Here is a 6220-nt window from a genome sequence, read left to right as displayed (position 1 = left end):
CTCCACCAGCCTAAGAAGGCCATCAGTATGCAGAATTTTCATGTTCCTACACTTGTGCACAGTCATCAAGACACAGAGCAAACATACCAAGCCCTGAAGAAGTGTCAGCACTGCATTTCTCAGGCTGACTAAGGCTTGCTCTCCCTGTTCTCCAAGCTACTAGCACAAGCCACGTTCTCTCCAAAGCCATGGAAGTGTGGCTGTGAGGTGGTGCCTAAGCTAGGTATCACCTTTTTGCTTTGGAGTTGGCTCGAGACTGGCGTACACTGTGTGGAGACAGAGTAAGCTTGTGTCTGGTTGCAGAGTGCTGTTGCAAGTCTCTCACTGAAGTGTTTTTCTATAGCTATTAAATAATTCAGTACTTTTCTCTGTCCTCCCAGATTTTTAAATACTACTTCCAAAATGTAAAGCCTGGAACATACATGCCTCCATCCATCCATCCATGTTCCATTGCAAACCTACTAATGCTATAGATGAAAGCTAACTTTTCCCTGCTGTTACTCCTTATTTCCCAGTATACACATTCAAGGACTGCATTCATCCTTTCAGCTGTAGCACTACACTGGTATGTTATGTACAGCTGTTCATCTAATGTAGTGTTAGCTGTGTCCAGATACAATGAAAGTAACCGAACTTCAGTTCATCACAAACTCGACCACATGCTCTCACCTTATATCCAGAACTGTAATTATGAGGCCATGTCTAGAACTAGCAGCAATTCTCCATAAAAAGTTTTGTTACATTCAGTATGATATTGCCATGCCATTATCTCCTGATCTGTAGTGCATTAGTGATGAAGACATCACATCAGCCCTGGAGTTTTCCCCAAAGGAATTGTAATCACTCAAAAACTTGTTTCTGACTGTTCTTTTTTTGTTAGACTTTTTATTCTAAGAGGTATTGGAGAGGACTTGCGCTTAACCCTTGCTAGATTTTGCTTTTGTGGGAGTGTTATTTCCTTTTTGGTGCGAGAACTCCTGAGAGACACTGCTTCTCCCGAACTACTTCTGAGGAGTCTCAACTGGAAGGAACTCAAAAAGATAGTTTCCTTTTTAGAGAATGTTTGTCTCTATGGATATCACTGTTAGGAAACATTTTATCTGGTCATGACTGTTTAGAACTTGTATATTTTTAGTTTAGATTTGCTAGCTGTAATATCGATTTCATCAGGCTTTTGATAATATTTTTATTATGACTTACTTCCTCTCTCTCTTCCTCCCCACCCAGACACATACAGCCTTTTCTTCCTCTGAGTTTCTGATGAGGAACTGCTGCCCACGTGTTTCTTGTGTGGTCTGTAATCATAAGCTGCATTTCTTAATGTTTGTTTTTCTTTATGGTTGTATGAAAATTTTGCAGTTATGAGATAGAAACATTCATACCTCCGTTACATGTTGTGAGAAAATTACAGTACCTTGAGAGGTCACAAGGAAGCTGCATAGGCAACTTGAGTGTGGATGCAATATTACAAAAGACATACCTCCAGTATGTCCTTGTCCAGGGCAAGACACTACGATTGTACTGTAACCCCAATTTTGAGCGCTCCTAATTTTAAAAAAGGGAAAGAAAAAATTTATTCTTCCTGCAATTTTTCTTGAGGTGGGCCATTGAAAGACAATTCTTTTTTTCTTACAAGCAGGAGGTTAATCAAGTGGTTAAGATCTAGAGTTTAAATCTGTAATAGGATGCAACATTTCAAGTGCTGCAAGCTCTTTCAGAGAAATGGCATCTCTATGCTCCAGATGTTTTCCCAGCTATGAAGAGACCATTTTTTCCCCCAAATTTCACAGATCTGCTCAATGAGCAGGAGTGTAACAGACCACTTTTATAAATATGCAAACCTCTCTACACTTGACTTTGTCCTCCAGAAGATTTTGCCACCTTCTGGGCTGAGCTGGATGTCTTTACTCTGCATGATAATACTGGCCAGTTCTACTTTTAACAGTCATCTTTTAGTTTTTAAAATAAATACAAGGGATGTTTTCTCTCTTTTGATGATCCTGCCTCCTTGGACTCTTTAATCATCTCAATCAGATGACGCCCCTATCCCGAGGGAATTCTCTGCTGGGGTAAAATTTGGCAGTACAAGTTTTTACAAAAGCATTTCCTGGACTAAGGTGGAGCAGAACGGCATTCTGTCAGTTCTGAACTGGTGGAGTGTCTCTTGGGGAGGATAGCCTGCTTATGTAAATTAGAGTTGCTTATGATAGGGAAAGCATTGCTTTTATTTACCCTGGGACTGAGTCAGAGCAGTTTCCATTTGTGAACTGGAGAGCAGTAACCTCCCACATGTGCATATTCCCCAGAGAAAGTGGGTCTTGCTAGAGGACAGGGTTTGGGTCAAAGGTTATTGGCACTGCACAAAAAAAAATAGAGAGAGAACAATGAAAAACAAGCATTTAATTGGATTTTATCAGAAGAACTGCCGAAAGAATACAGTGCCAGGAAACTTTACCTGCAGCTCTTCATTACAGTTCCTCTGTCAGAAAAAGCTACTCCTTCTTATCTGTGCTGTTACTTGAGCAATGTCTCACAGCATCTGAGGTTGGGGGCTCACATCCAGGATATTATAAGTGTGTCATTGCCAAGTCTGTAAATACAGTTCATGTTTGTTGGCAGTTCCTCTGTCCATTAACATTACATCATCCCTAGACCAAACCCATGATAATGAAAACAGCTTCAGTCCAAGAAATTCAGCTTCTGACTTAAAAGTCCCCAGTATAAAAGGTGATATCAGTCCACAGATGCCATGTACTCTAAACAACTTGCTTCCTTTTCCAGTACCTATCCTGTTTGCGAGTTTTGAAAAAAGTGCTAAAACCGAGTTTGTTTTAAGCCAAATGAGATTGCTAGGAGCTCAGATCCTTTTGAATCAGCACAGCTATCAAGTATCTTCTGCGATTCTGTAATTTTTGAATGTTCTGTGTCACCAGAACAGCAATACAACTCTTTGATCACTGTAGATAAGAAAAGAATGAAGAAGGAGTTCAGTATTGTATTTCCATCAGCCCCTTTCAGCTTCTTCCTGTTTTATACTAAATCCATAACCTTTTAACTCGGATCGGTTGTGTTGCTCAATAATGGGAAGCTTCCACAACTTCTCTGAATTGTTTTTTCAGCTTCATCTTTGTGTAATTCTTACACTTTGTTTTCAGCTAGACAAAGGTGCTGAGATTGCTGGAGCAGTCATTGCTCTGTCATTGACAAAGTCCTCCAAACCCTCTTGTAGCTTTTCTAAGTCTTCAGCTTCCCTGTAGAGTTCCTTGTTGCCTAAATTGCATGTGATACTTTGATTCAAATCCTCCTCATGCTCAGCATGAATTTCAACATGTTCTTGGTAGTTAGCTATAAATGTATCAGAAAACAATTTTCTTCAGAATTCTGCTTGCCATTAGCAAGCCGTACCTTCAGTTCTTCTTCCTCCTTGTGATACCTCAAGAGGATGTTAACACAGGTGTTTGTTAGGACTATGGTGGGTGGCAGTTTCTTTCTCAATAACATTTCAGTGTCAAGTCAAACTTCTAAGCCAAGCAGATATCTGAATATGGGAAAAGGTACAATTACTGTGCTTGGGGAGGATCTCACTCTTTTTATTTTCATTACCCAAGAAAGTTGAAAAGACCACTTTTTCTGGATGCTGTTGTTAACAACTTTGAATATTTTAATTGGTGATTTTTCTTTGAGACATCATGCAGGAAATACATTTCACCACACGGAGATATTATTGATACTACAGTTACTGGTTTTGACTTCTTACATTTAGTCACCCACACTTTTTATTTCTGGTAGCATTCTCTTTCATTTTTCCTTTATAGTTTCACTTGCAAAATCAAGCAGTAGACTGAGAGCTTGAAACCATCTGAAGATACTCATTCCTTCTTGTAAGGGGGAACATAAGTAGAAGTGGTCTCAGAAGTGAGGTGTGTCAGGATCCAGGAAAGATCATAATATTGAGAGCAATGGGGGAAAGTATATTAGCACCCTTTGAATGTTCATGGTTGAGGAGGTCAAGCTATCCAGAACTGTAGCAAGATAAGGGTTGAATATCGGGGCACTCAGCCCAAGAGCCAGCAGAGGAGAGACAAAATGTTTCAATTACTTATGTTACAAATGATATACTGGTAGCAATTTTCTTCATATAACAGTACATCAGAGCTTGACATTCTAGGTGTTTTTCTAACCATCTTCATTTGACCTTTGTCATTTTGCCAGTGTCAGTTACAGTAGCTGCTCTCGAACGCAGCTGATCATCAGGGCTCTGGAAGGCCTGGAGCAGGAAATAGATTAATCTCAATGTCTACAACATAATAAATCAGAATAAAAAATGGTTACATAGTGAATTCAGTACTGTGAAGACTCACTGAAAAACAAAACTACATCGACAGGGATACTGCCCAGTTTAAGTTATTAATGAACCAACGTATCTTCCACAGACACACCGAGTGTACGCACAGACCACTGCATTTCTCCTGGCCTAGTTAAAGCTGCAGAAAAGAAGTCAGTAAAGCCTAACCTACTGAGTTTGGGTCTGGACCTCAGGAAATTTGCCACTAAGGCTATCCAAAGCTCATAAAATGTCATAGAAAGTTCCCAAATGCCAGATTTTTAAACACCCAGATGAGAAATACAAAGTTTGTGAAATCTACTCATTCTAGTAAGGAGTTTTCAAATGCTGTTGAAACCTTGTTATGGTCTCAAAGACTCAAATATCCAGAAATCAAACATCAGTATTGATTTATCGTCTTAAGTGAATGTGATCAAATGTAGTAGAAAGTCCTTCACAGGGCAAGTGCACAAAATAAACACCCGTAAGAGAAGATTGTCATTTAAGTGAAGTTTGCTAGTGCAAATATGGGCTTCTGGGTTTCATGTCCGTGTCAGGAGTTTCCAGACAAAGTCACCTACCAATTATGCTTTCATTAAAAAAACATCAAAAAGTTAGATTTTCCTAATACTCATTTAATAGGGTAAATAAATCATCTCTGCTGAAAGGAAGTCACAAGGCATATTTTACATAGAAATGAGTGTTCCTTGAGGACTGTGAAAAACCTGCCAACGGGGATTTTAATGGAAATTAATAACCTCCTTAAATATAGAATCAGAGCTGCAGATACTTATTAAATGAAATTAAGTACATTTGGACAGTTTTCATGAGTCATTCATCAAAACTTAAACTGAGCCTGGGAAATTCATAAACAAACATGAGTCAAACAAACAGCACTTTGTTAAATTCTAAAAACTACATTTGTGAAATGAAGATAACTGGGTGGGGATTGTGCTGACAGGGACTAACCTACTTAGAGCCGTGCCCTGCAGCCTGCCATTTGCCCAGAAGAAACTTCATGTTCTAACTATCTATTGTGATTTTTGCTCGCTTCTACTTTTTATTAGCAGAAGCCATAAATCTTTCAGACGTGAACCAGTCCCCATGAAGCCTGATTTACATCTCGCTAATGCATTACAGCTACATATGCTGTTACATACATGTCAGATTGCTTTTGTCATAACAACAAAAAAAATCCTTTGATGTGTTTTGTAAACAGTTAGAATCTATTAGCATACTTCTGGTCACTTTAGGATACTATAGATATTCTATTAAAGGAAACATAACTTTCATAGTCCCAAACTTCTGAGTGAACTGAGAATATATCCATTTTAAAACTGATCAACTTTTTACACTTTCTTTTAAACAGGGGAAATGCATGTGAGGAGCAATGATATGAAGAAAGCTTCGCGAAGGTCACATAAAGGAAAACTTGGCTAGTGGGGAATCTCCTTCCAGAATAGACTGCAGCCACTACCTTCCACTGAAATAGTTGCACAAGGTGAATAAATTATGATAACACTCCTAAGTATCTGCCTTTAAAGGATGTTTTTCCTTATTGCCCAGCACAGGATAGGGACCGCTTGTCATGAAAGGATGCAGTGCATGCAAACTGCTTAAAGTTTTGCATAGTAACAGGAAGACCATAATTGCTTTTCAGAGTGTTGAGGTGCTCTTCGGGGCAATTCGCATGCCAGAAAGAGGTTCGGGTTTTCGGGGGGTAAGCTAGTGCAGTTAGCCCCGGGCAGCGGGAGGCGGCAGAGCCGCAGGATGGATCTTCCAGGGAAAGGAGAAGCGCGGGTTTAGCCCCGGAAACCAGAGACAGCCCCGCCTGCGAGAACGGTGGCTCTGAATATTAAGCCGGAGAAGTGGGGGGGAAGCCGGCAAGGGGGAGGG

The sequence above is a fragment of the Aptenodytes forsteri genome, unplaced genomic scaffold (genome assembly GCF_000699145.1).
Source record: "Aptenodytes forsteri isolate BGI_AS27 unplaced genomic scaffold, ASM69914v1 Scaffold121, whole genome shotgun sequence".
In the NCBI taxonomy this organism is placed as follows: Eukaryota; Metazoa; Chordata; class Aves; order Sphenisciformes; family Spheniscidae; genus Aptenodytes; species Aptenodytes forsteri.
This window is presented reverse-complemented; position numbering follows the sequence as displayed.